The sequence below is a fragment of the Rattus rattus genome, chromosome 7 (genome assembly GCF_011064425.1).
Source record: "Rattus rattus isolate New Zealand chromosome 7, Rrattus_CSIRO_v1, whole genome shotgun sequence".
In the NCBI taxonomy this organism is placed as follows: domain Eukaryota; kingdom Metazoa; phylum Chordata; class Mammalia; order Rodentia; family Muridae; genus Rattus; species Rattus rattus.
This window is the reverse complement of record NC_046160.1, coordinates 101491125-101503875: the sequence shown is the minus strand read 5'-3', so window position 1 is coordinate 101503875 and position 12751 is coordinate 101491125. Positions and strand designations below refer to the sequence as shown.

General features: G+C 45.5%; 1 long non-coding RNA gene across 1 annotated transcript; it reads right to left on the bottom strand.

Moving 5' to 3' along the window:
* Positions 1 to 1441: 1441 nt before the first annotated feature.
* On the bottom strand, positions 1442 to 11745 carry LOC116905324. Its single transcript, XR_004388517.1, has 3 exons — positions 11609 to 11745; positions 3132 to 3343; positions 1442 to 2302 (listed from the first exon to the last, which is right to left on the bottom strand). It is a non-coding gene; the product is annotated as an uncharacterized LOC116905324 (long non-coding RNA).
* Positions 11746 to 12751: the final 1006 nt, after the last annotated feature.

The window sequence follows — 12751 nt, the reverse complement described above, 5'->3', positions numbered from 1 at the left end:
GTAAATGGGAAGACCACGTCTCTTCTCAGGTTCTTTTTGAACAAATTTCAGGCCTGGGCATATCTGCTCACATTAACTTCCTCAGGTGGAAATGCCCAGGAATACTTGCACCCTGAACTCAGTTGCACACCACGCAACACCCAGGACTATCTAAGAACATGCGCTCATAGGGGGGCTTGGGGATTTACAAGCGCAAGGCCCTGGGTTCGGGCCCCAACCCCAAAAAAAAAAAAAAAAAAAAAAAAAAAAAAAGAACATGCGCTCATAAAGCAAGAGTCAGCTAAGCAGTGAAAAGCCAATGCCCTCAGCACTCAGGAAGCAGAGGCAGGTTCCAGACCAGCCAAGGCTACAACAGTAGGGGCTTGGAAAGCTGGAGGATCAGGAGTTCAAGGTTATCCTCAGTACATCAAGTCCCAGGCCAGCTTGGGTTGGGTGACATCCTGTCACGAAAAAACCAGAACCTAAAAGAAATGTCTTTTTAAGTTTAAACACAAGAGCTAGCAGAGAGCTCATTGGTGATCTACACAGAGAAGTCACACAAGGCAACGGAGTTGTCTAGAAGCCAAGAGAAGAGGCTTCAAAATAAAACCTTGCCAGGCCCTTGATCTTGGATTTCCATCCTCCAAAGCTGGAAAGACGTCGCGGGTGTCTGAGCCATTCCATTTGTATTTATCTTATTGCAGCATCCCAGAAAGGCTAAGATCTCCCTGCACTTCAGATACCGGTAGCACCCCACTTTTTCATACTGTCTTACTGCTTCCTGTGGACTTAACAGCTTTTCGACTACCCATTCCTGGCATTAAACTCACTCTGGAGTAGTTTTTGTACTACTCTCCTTTTTCTTGGTTGGATCTGTTGTGAATGATTTTCCTCTGAGCAGAGCCACTGCCATCGTGGGGAAACTCCAACCTGTGCTCTTTTGCACAAGGATCATCCCAGCTGAGGTTGTTGACACAGGAGGGTTGGGACAGTCACCAAGGCCCTCACCTTGAGTATTCAGTCGCTCCCTACCACCTGTTATATGCAACCGCACCTTAATTGTACATGGCTTCTGGGAGGGGCTGGAGTATGGGGGGAGGGGGACTCATCCCTGCTGGATAGAGTCTCTCCAGGTACAGCCTGTTGCCCAGAGCAGCATCCACACCCCTGTGACTCTTCACCTGTGCTCTGTAAGGAAGCACAATAGACTTGCTGGTTTCCCCGGTTTTTCGTTGGGAGCCTTAGAAGGAGCATGTATATGTTCTTTCTCCTTCTGGGAAGAACTTTTAGCAATAGGACCACTTATCACTCTTGCAGGCATTACGTGAGCTGTGATATATTTAATTATACTCATTGGAAATACAACGGGCCGCATAAGAATGAATTCTAAACCAGGGCTGGGACTGCAGCTCAGTGGTACAGCACTTGGTTGGTATGTTCAAGAACTCAGCAAAGCCAAATATATAAATAAATAAATAATAAAATTACACTGGCTCATGTTTGAAACTTGATTACATCCATTTGCCAATCGTGTTGCATTAGTTGTCCTGGGCCTCAGTTTTCTCATCTGAAAAATGGGGACATTACCAAAAGTCATCTAACAGGGCAAATAGTGTTTGCATTAAGTGTGAACCAATAAAATAGGAGAAAGGACAGCGGCTGAGAAGGTGACAGTGTGATTTCCTCATAATTGACAAGGTATACAGTTGCTCTCTGGCAGCACTATGGACCTCTTGGGATGTGGCCTAGAAATATGTTTATGATCCTCCACAATGTTCAGAGCAGTGGCTAGAAAGGAAGGGCATCTTTATAAGTCGAGTGTTCTTGATTTTGTAAATCCCACAGAATTCCTTACATTAAGCCTGTCCTTCCTTCCACACTTCCCAAGGTGAGCCCTGATCTTGTTGTCGTTGTCTGGGCTTTTCCCAATGGACTTGGAACTACTCTTTCCTTCCCTCCCCCCTCTTACACACCCAACATTGACCCTAGTGTTTGACCTGATCTCTCATCCAAAGGAAGGGCTCAGAACTCCAGAACAAAGGTCAGCAAGTCATTCCAGTAAACGGCCAGGCATTCACCGTCCAGTGGTCGGAACATTTTCCTTCCTCGTTCTTTCCAGCATAAAACGAATCCATCAGTAACAATTCCGTGGAATAAAGACACAACGGAAGCACAAGTTCCTTCCTCCTGCATGATCCTCTTAAGAGCCTTCGTGTATTTGTGCATGCGTACTGAGGGTCCTCAACCTGCGACTGGTGTTTGCTGAGCCTTCTGCCCAAGAGCAGTGCGGTGGCTCTTTCTCCAGAGAGGCTGCAACGTCAATCTGCAAGAATGCAGAGGAGGGGGGTTGGGGGAGGAGGAAGAGGGAGGGATGCGGGCCAGCCTCTGTTCCCAGAAACCACGCCTGCTGCACTGCAATCTGGTGTCCCAGATGACTTCCTTCCCCCGTGCGCATCCTCCTCCTGCTTCGCCAGCACGCAGAGGCCCCTGAGCGGTGCCGGAGGTGGTGCCTTTTCCTCCTGGTCCCCCTGCCCGTCCCCTTTCAAAGGATCACGGAAGGATTCTGCCACCCTGTCCTCCAGCGTACTGTTCTGGTCTCTTGCAGTAACCGCTGTCAAGGCTAACCACAATCTGTTTTAGTGAACTTTCTAGAGAGAAAGGTTGTCGCCATTAAGTGCCTAGGGACACGCAAAACAGGCTGTCCTTTTGCGATGGAAGCCTAAAATAGCCAGCTGACCTGACTTTCACCCTCTGTGGGGAGCAGAGGACCGTTGCTGGTGGAGAGACCTGGTTCTCCGTTTCCTGGTGACAAGGTTTTCTACTCCGGACCTTACTTCCTCTTTTATCGATGTTCTTCCTCATTCCTCAATCAAATCCTTAAGAGCCTGGAAATGAAGCCTATCCCGTAGAGGACCTCTTAGCCTAAGTATGAACACGCATGCGCACACTCACGAGGCAAAAGAATCAGAAGTTCAGGGGTCATCCCTGGCTACATAGCGATATCCAGCCTGGGCTACAGTGAGATCCTGTTTCTAAAGGGACTGAAATTGTCCCCATAATTGTCACAACTTGTGGGTCGTGACACCTCGTGGGAGGTCAGGTTACCCTATTACAGGGGTCATCTAAGACCATGGGAAATACATATAACTTACCTTATGTTTTACAGCAGTAGCAAAATTTTATAGTTGTGATGTAGCAACAAAAATAACTACAGTTGGGGATCACTGCAACAGGAGGAACTGTATTGAAGGGTCACAGCCTTAGGAAGGTTGAGAATCACCGCATTAGAGTAAACTTGTAGTGTGACTAGAGTCTTTAGTCCTAGACCTTTGAAGGTTGAAGCAGGAGGTAGTTTGAGGTCAGCCTGTTTTTAAAACAGAGAGAGAGAAATTGAGGAATTTCCCATCTGAGTTGATTTTAGCCCCTCCACTCGCTGGAGTCTTCCTCCTACCCCTTCCTAGTGCACTTACTCTTTCTGCCTCAATATAGAACACTCGAGAAGTCTTTTAATCTATACCTGACATTTTCGAAGGAATTCCTGGGTCTAGAGACCAGCCTAGTCTATAGAGCGGGTTCCAAGACTAGTAGTGGTGGCACATGCCTTTAATCCCAATCCTGGAGGCAGAGGCAGATTTCCATGAGCTCAAGGCCAGCCTTGTCTATAGAATGGGTTCCAGAACAGCTGGGACTAAACAGAGAAACCCTGTCTCCAAAACCAAACAAACAAACATACAAACAACGTGGAAGCCAGCTGGGCCTCATAGCAAGACCTTGTTGCAAATAATAAGTAAGATTAAAATCTTATGTGCAGTCCTGGTGTGGGTCTTTCACAGCCGAATATAAGCATGTGCCTCCCGTCCTTGGCCTGGTTCACTTGGGCCTGGGTGTGGCTGACAGAAAGCCAAAGCCACACGTTCTCTGTTCTGGGCTTTGGAAGGAGGCTCCGTTAGTAGTTGTAAGCCTAGCTTCCTAGGATACAAAAAACCCAGGCCGGGCTCTGCCTGTGGAATGCCGAGTCAGTGGAAGCTGGTCTGCAGAGAGAGCTGAGACTCTCAGTCCCCTCGGTGAGATTGGCTTTCCCGTTCCTATTTCCTCGGTTCGGGAGTAGCTGCTCTCGGGTCCCTCCTAACTCACAGCGAGCATGGCGTGCATCTGTATGAATTTGAACATATCTGAGGAAAAGTAAGAGACAGCCTAAGTGATGACTTCAATCCCTAGGGAAAGTGGTTTCCTTAGAAAGCACGGAAAGGGGTGGAGCCAGAGGTTAGCTCAGCTACATCACTGAGGACCAAGGCTCCTCCACGAATTGGACTCGCCATGTTGATTTACCATTCAGCTTGTTTTCTCGTGGTCTCGGTAGAGCTCCCTTGTCTCCATACATCTTGTCCTCACAACACAGCATCAAGTAAGAAGGAAAGGAACCAGAATGAGAGGGACTGGGTTCTTGTTAATAAAGGCAAATCTCTCTCGGAGGCCCTGCAGAAGAAGGGCCTACTGTGTCTAGAAGTGGGTCGCTGACCTTATACCAGGAAGGCTGGAGAGGGAAGGTGTGGCAAAGGAGAATTGGATTTCTGTTATTACCTTAGCCCAGTTATGAATCACGAGCTGGCAAGACTCTGATCCGAGATCAAAGGTTTCCTCCCTGTACCCAAACAGAATCAGGAGTGGGGGAGGGGCGAGAAGCTGCTATTGGGAGAGAAGCTGGTGTTACACAGAAAACAGTATCCATCATACCTTTCCCAAACTTTCAGTTCCACTAAAGCTAACTTAGCAGTATTTGTCACTTGTAGCCAAGACTCTTGAGTAAGATGTCTGATGGAGGGAAAAGCCATCACAAAACAGCATGCACCTGTACGTGTCCAGCTGCTCCACAGTGACTTGGGAAGGAGACCATCTTGAGTCCATAAACTCAGCCAGGCTGGGCATTGTTTTGTTTTGTTTTGTTTTTTAAGATTTATTTATTTATTATATATAAGTACACTGTAGCTGTCTTCAGATACACCAGAAGAGAGTGATGCCTCTTTACATCCGATCTCTTTACAGATGGTTGTGAGCCACCATGTGGTTGCTGGGAATTGAACTCAGAACCTCTGGAAGAACAGTCGGGTGCTCTTAACCACTGAGCCATCTCTCCAGCCCCAGGCTGGGCATTGTTAATAATGAGACTAAATCTCTATTTTACAAATGGGCAGGAAGCTAAACATTGGTGGCACACACCTTTAATCTCAGCACTTGGGAGGCAGAGGCAGGCGATCTCTGTGAGTTAGAGGCCAGCCTGGTCTACAGAGTGAGTTCTTGGACAGCCAGGGATATACAGAGAAACACACAAACAAACAGGCAGGAAAGTTCCCACTGTATTTTCAGTACTTGGGAAGTAGAGGCAGGAGGATTTCCAGGAGTTTCAGGAGTTCCAGACTGACCACTGTGGACTATATTTCAAAAGAGGAGGGAGAAGAGAAGAAAGAGGAATAAACCTAGTAGAGTGGAGGGAGGGCGGAGGCTGCAGGGTAACTTAGTTGATGGAGTATGAAGGAAGCCCTGGGTTTGAACCCCAGCACTGCATAAGCCAGTCATGCCTGTGCAAGTCTGTAACCGCTACACTTGGGAGGCAGGATAATCAAAGTTCAGGGTACTTACTTTAATTACTTCAAGAATTTAATAGTCTGAGGCCGGCTTGAAATAGTTCCAAAAGGATATGGAGAAGGACAGGTAAACAGGTGGGAGGAAACGCACTCCCCCCTTCTCCTCTAACTAATCACTCCAGGTCTCTCTTCTTATAGGTGGAGTGGGTCCTGACCTACGTGCACACTTGCCCGCCAGGGAAAGGTAATGTCAGTGATTCAGCTTGGAGACCTGGTGGCTACCTTTTTCCTCTCCACCTGGGCAGTGAGAGAGCAGCCAAGCTTTACTTCAAGTGGGCCACCCTTGGTCTAGGTAGGAGCCCCACAATTGTGAATTTATAGTCAAGCCACATTCTCTGGGGTCACATGAGGAACTGTGATAACGGTTAGATGTTTCCAGGTGACTTTATTTTTCTGAAAATAATTATTTGCATTACAGTAGTTCAAGAAAGTGGGACACAACCAAATCACCCGGTGACATCGTTGTCAGCTACAAAGGTTGTGGGGTCCAGTAAAAAAGAAAAAGTAGTAAGACTTTCAAGATGTGACAGCTGAGAACCAGACGTTATGCAGATCCTGGGCAGCTTGTCCCTGCCTTCAGCCATTTTATTTCTTTCTTTATTTAATGGGCATTGGTGTTTGTCCTGCATGTATGTCTGTATGAGGGCATCAGATCCACTGGGACAGTACTGAGCCGCCATGTCGGTTCTGGGAATTGAATCCAGATCCTCTGGAAGAGTAGGCAGTGCTCTTAACCACTGAGCCACCTCTCTAGCCCTGTATTATTTCTCATTTGGATCAGAACTTTGGTGAGGAATGTGATTATTTATTTCACCTCCTGAGTCCCAGCAACACCTAACAGGAAAATTTGGAGCATACTTGTCTCTCCCTTTTCCACCTCCCACATCCTGCAGGCACATCTATCTACAGTCTTCTTGCTTGTGTCAAAAAAAAAAGTAGGCTCAAATACTTTTTTATTTTTACTTTTTTAAATTTATTTATACATTGTATGTATATGAGTACACTGTAGCTGTCTTCAGACACACCAGGAGAGGGCATCAGGTCTCATTACAGATGGTTGTGAGCCACCATGTGGTTGCTGGGATTTGAACTCAGAACCTCTGGAAGAGCAGTCAGTGCTCTTAACCGCTGAGCCATCTCTCCAGCCCCTGGAGTCGTTTTTTTTTTTTTTTAAAGATTTATTTATTTTACATATGTGAGCACACTGTCGCTGTCTTCAGACACACCAGAAGAGGGCATCAGATCCCATTACAGATGGTAGTGAACCACCATGTGGGTGCTGGGAATTGAACTCAGGACCTCTGGAAGAGCAGTCAGTTCTCTTAACTGCTGAACCTGCTCTCTACCCCCTCTCCTGAATTTTTTTTTTTTTTTTTTTTTTTTTTTTTTTGGTTCTTTTCTTGGAGCTGGGGACCGAACCCAGGGCCTTGCGCTTCCTAGGCAAGCGCTCTACCACTGAGCCAAATCCCCAACCCCTCTCCTGAATATTTTTAATTCAGTCTTTAAACCTGAGCATTAATTATAAAATGAACATGCAGAGTATCATCTGATACAGACTTCAGTTCTGATATTTTTCCTCCACTAACCACCAGTGTCTGAATCTGTCGTTTATTAACCCTTAAAAAAAAAAAAAAAAAAAAAAAAAACAGGTTTGGGGCTGAAGAGGTGGCTCAGTGGTTAAGAGCACTGACTGTTCCTCCAGAGGTGCTGAGTTCAAATCCCAGCAACCACATGGTGGCTCACAACCATCTGTAGTGAGCTCAGATGCCCTCTTCTGGTGTGTCTGAAGACAGTTGCAGTGTACTCATACTTATATATAATAAATAAACAAATCTTTTAAAAAAAAGTTTTGCCCAGAGGTAGGGGTGCAGACCTTTAATCACAACTCTCCAGAGGCAGAGGTAGGTGGATCTCTATGAGTTCAAGACCAGCCAAGGCTACACAAAGAAACCTTCTCTTGAAAACAAGAGAGAGACCCAGTTTCCAGCCTGGTGGGTGGCACATCCCATCACTTTGAGGCAGACACAGGTGGATTTCTGTGAGTTCGAGGCCAGCCTGGTCTACAGAGTGAGTACCAGGACAGCCAGGGCTACACAGAGAAATTCTGTCTCAGATAAAAAGGGAAAGAAAGTATCTCACATGTAGCCAAGGTTATCTGTGAGCCACCTGTTTCTACTTTTCTAGTGTTGGAATTATAGATGCACCCACCATATTCAGCTCAGTCCTTTCTTTTAGTTACTGTTAAGTGTTATTTTAGTATACCGAAGATATTGGTATATACTGGAAATTATGAAGTTTAAAACCCTAGTGCCTGAGCCAGCAAGATAACTCAGCAGGTAAAGGTGTGTGCCACCAAGCCTGATGGCCTGAGTGTAATGTTTAGGTCTAATGTGGTGAAAAAGAGAGCTGATTACCAAAGACCTCCGACTTCCCACATGCACGGCGTGCCCTGCCCCCCACACACAAATAAGTGTGGCAAACAAACAAAACCTTGTCCTGTGTGTGTTTTAAATAAGGTATCTTATTTGGGTTTGGGTTTTTTTTTTTTTTTTTTTGAGTTGGGGATCGAACCCAGGACCTTGTGCTTGCTTAGGCAGCTCTACCCACTGAGCTAAATCCCCAACCCCTGGGTTTTGTTTTTAAGTTAAGAACTTAGTACAGGGGTTGGGGATTTAGCTCAGTGGTAGAGCGCTTGCCTCGAAGCGCAAGGCCCTGGGTTCGTCCCCAGCTCCAAAAAAAAAAAAAGAACCAAAAAAAAAAAAAAAAAAAAAAAGAACTTAGTACAGGACTGGAGAGATGACGCTGCTCTTCCAGAGGTCCTGAGTTCAAATCCCAGCAACCACACAGTGGCTCATAACCATCTGTAATGGGATCTGATGCCCTCTTCTGGTGTGTCTGAAGACAGCAACAATGTACTTAAAATAAATAAATAAACAAACAAATCTTCCCAATGACCATCTCAGTATTAATTCCTGCTATAAAAAGTAATACAGTCTGATAAATAAAACTGTATATTTACATTGAAAAAAAGTAACATAACAAAATACAACACATGGTAGAGAATAGTGTTTTTAGTGTACGTACAGCTTCCCAACCATCACTGTAATTCAGTTTTAGAACAGTTTCACCCCAACTTCATATATACTAGCTGTCAGTCCTGTCCTACCTCCCTCTCCCTTTGGATTCACCTCATACTCATCCTCACCTAGGCCTGCTGTCTTGGCCATTTTTAGAACCATGTGCACTTCTTCTTGTCTAAAGCCCAATGCTTTAGAGTCCCTGTATCCTGAACCCTGTATCCTGTATCTCATTCCTTTTGTATTGCAGAATAATATTCTGTTTTACGAACATCAACCTTTTGTTTATGCATTCATTAGTTGACAGACATTAACTATTGTGAAGGATTGTGAACATTTGTATACATGGTTTTGAGTTGATATTTTAGTTTCTCCTGGGTAGAGACATAGGATAGAGTTTCAGGGTTCTATGATGGCTCTGTTTCACATTTTAAGGAGTTGGACAGGGCTGGAGAGATAGCTTAGTGCTTAAGAGCACTGACTGCTCTTCCAGAGGTCCTGAGTTCTAATTCCAGCAACCACATGGTGGCTCACGACCATCTGTAATGGAATCCAATGCCCTCTTCCAGTGCGTCTGAAGACAGCTACAGTGTATTCATATATAATAAATAAATAAATCTTTTTTTTAAAGGAGTTGGACAAGTATTTCTAGAGTTGCTGCTACACTGTGTATTCCCACCACCACCATGCAGGGCTCCAGACAGCTCAAGGGCTCACCAGCTCACCCGTACCTGTTACTGCCTGTCTCTTTATTTTCACCATTCTAATCCTAATGTGTTTGAAGTGTCATTTCATTGTTCTGTTTATCCAGTTGTGTGTATGTGTGTGTGTGTGTGTGTGTGTGTGTGTGTGTGTGTGTGTTTTGTTTTATTGAGAGTCTTATTTCATAGCCCAGGCTATTCTGAATTCACAATCATCTCCGCCTCTGCCCCAGAGCCGTCATTCCAAACATTCACCGTCATGCCTGACAGCCTTTTATTTAACCTTCTCTCCTAAGTTGCCCTGCCTACAAGTTGCATGCAGTACGGCTGTTGAATACAAGTGGCGACAGGTGACTTTCGTATCATGGTTGTGATCTTGGGAGAAAAAAAATCCAGACTTTCACCACTAAAGCAATTCTAGCTGAATGTGCTTCGGGAATGCCCTTTCTGGGGCTGAGGAAACCAGCTCTTCCTAGTGTGTTGAATGCTTTGTCATTTAAAAAAAAAAAACCACCAGGTGCTTTTTTTGTGTCTATTGAAATGATTGTGAGGGGTTTTGTACCTTATTAATGTTTCGTTTAGTTAATTGTTTCCATTATTAAAGCAAGCTTGCGGCTCCACTGGCATTAGGTTTTAATTGTAATGATCAGTAGCTGCAACATTAAAACGGAGGAAATACTTAAAAGTAGAAAGTTAATCATCCACAAGAGGAACTCAGTATTTTGTGTCTGACTAGTTGGTACTCGCCTTTATGGCACAAAAAGAAACAGAAATAGCTGGGCATGGTGACACGTGCCTTTTATCCCAGCCCTCAGGAAGCAGAGGCAGGTGGATCATTGAATTGAAGGCCAGAGTGAGTTCAAGGACAGCCAGGGCTATACAGAGAAACTTGGTCTCAGAGAGGGAGAGAGAGAGAGGGAGAGAGAGAGAGAGAGAGAGAGAGAGAGAGAGAGAGAGAGAGAGAAATAGGAACAATCCCACCTTAAGTCAGGCATAGTGATTTATGTCTGTAATCCCAGCACTTGGGAGGCAGAGGTGGGAAGATGTTGAAGTCTAGGCTCACCTGAGCTACCTAACAAGACCGTCTCAAAGCAACAAAGCAAAACAATCTGGAGCGAGCACGTGACAACTGAAAGTGTGCCGCTTACTTTGGACTACCAACTTGAGTTGGATTAAGAAACGAACGCCCAGGGGTCTGGCAGATGGCTCAGTAGGTAAGAACAGTTGCTGTGTAAGCCTGAGAGCCTGAGATCAAGGCCCCATCTCCTACATAGAAGTCGAGCATGGCTGCCATATCTGTAACCCCAACTTTTGAGGAGCACAGAGAGACAGACCTAGGAGCTCACAGGCTAGCCTAGAGGGCAAGCATCAGGTTCAGGGAGATAAGCTATCTCAAGGGAATAAGGGTATCCTTCCTTCTGTGTCCATGAAGTAAACACTAGCACATGGGCACACAGGTATATCCATGCTCACATGTGTGTACACAGACATGCACCACCACCACCATCCCCATATACACCTACCTACAAACAGCATGAAGTAATATGCACATATGAAAATTCATCAAATTATGCACTTGAATATGTGTAGTTTAACTAAGATTCATTAGACCTCTTAACTGCTGAGCCATCTCTCCAGCCCCTCGGTAGGCCTCAATAATGTTATTTAAAAGATTTTGATGAACTTGGAATACAGCTCAGTTAGATTTTTTTTTCAAGCATTCACAGAGCCAGAGTTCAATCCCTAGCGCTGCATAACTGTATGATAGTTTATGCTTGCAATCTCAGCATTAAGGTAGAAGCAGGAGAATGAGACGTTCAAGGTCATCCCTGACTATTCAGTGAGTTCTATGCCAGCCTGGCCTACATTACACCCTGTTTCAGTAAAAAATGAAAAAGGAAGCTGGGCAATGGTGGCCCTGCTTTTAATCCCAGCACTTGCAAAGCTGAGGCAGGTGGAACTGTGAGTTCAAGGCCAGCCTGGTCTACAGCATGAGTTCCAGGAGAGCCATGGTTATAGAAAAAATTTGTCTCAAAAAAAAAAAAAAAAAAACAAACAAAAAAAAAAACCAAAAAAAAAAACAAAAACAAAAACAAAAAAAACCCCCCAAAACCAAAAACCAAAAAACCAAAACAACAACAAAACCAACAAAAGGATTCTGTTGAGTGCTTATAGACACACACACACACACACACACATTTCCACCTACCTCTTCTGGTGCAGCAGAGCTCACAAGTTTAGTGCACACTGCAGGCGTCCTTCATCTACAGCAGCCTCCGGCTTTGTCAGTGAGTCCCCGCCTTCTGTACTTAGTTCCTCCATATTTAAACAATCCTCACTGGAGACTGGAGGCTCAGACCTCTCAGGAAGCTAACAAAATTTACAAAACTCGGGGATCTGAGAAATGGACCAGATCCACAAGACACCTCCCTAAGGATACTTAAGCAGTGAGCTGACAGGAGGAAGGAAACCATCCAGTGGTACTGCCTGCAAGTAGGTGGGGGGCAGCCTCCCTGAGTCGTCACCCATGCTGGGCTGGGCTGTTTCGGTGATGTAGCTGCCTTGAGTCACTTATGCTTCAAGGGCTACCCCAGTTAACTCACTAGTCACTAAGTTACACTCGACTGACTGTATCCGTTTGTCTGTCTGGGAGTTGGTGTCCTGACTAGGGAACAGGACTTGGTTCATCTCTGTCCTGGAAATATCCCACAACAGTCGCTCGGCCCACTTTCCAGTGTTGGCTTTCCTAGATGTTTTCTGTGGTAGCCAAATGGCTGTAGCTCGTGTGAGCCTCACATTTAGCTGACACGCCTCTCAGAGCAAACAGGTTTCCTTCCCTGAGCCGTGTGTGAGTCAATAATATCCTTGTTCTGAACTTGAGCAATCTTCAACTCACTCAATGCATGACCCCTGACCAGAGGAGCAGGTATGAGACGGACTAGCCGGGCGGCGATGGTGCTCATCTTTACTCTGAACACTTGGGGAGGCAGAGGAAGGTGTCCCTCTGTGAGTTCGAGGCCAACCTGGTCTACAGAGGGAGCTGTAGGACAGCCAAGGCTACACCAGAGAAACCCTGTCTCCAACAAACAAACAAACAAACAATCAAACAAACAAACAGTAGCAAACAACAAGAACAAAAACAAAGAGACAAACCAGGGGGAGGCAGGAAGAATGGTCAGCACAGGAAAGGTCGGGTGAAATAAAGGGGTGCTCTCGAAGCTACCACTTAAGAAGCTTAGGCTTAGAAGCTGATACCATGATGTGTGGAGTGTACCACATGTGGGAGCTTGGAGAGGTGGTGGTTCAGTAGTTAAGACTACTGGCTCAGGGATTGGGATTTAGCTCAGTGGTA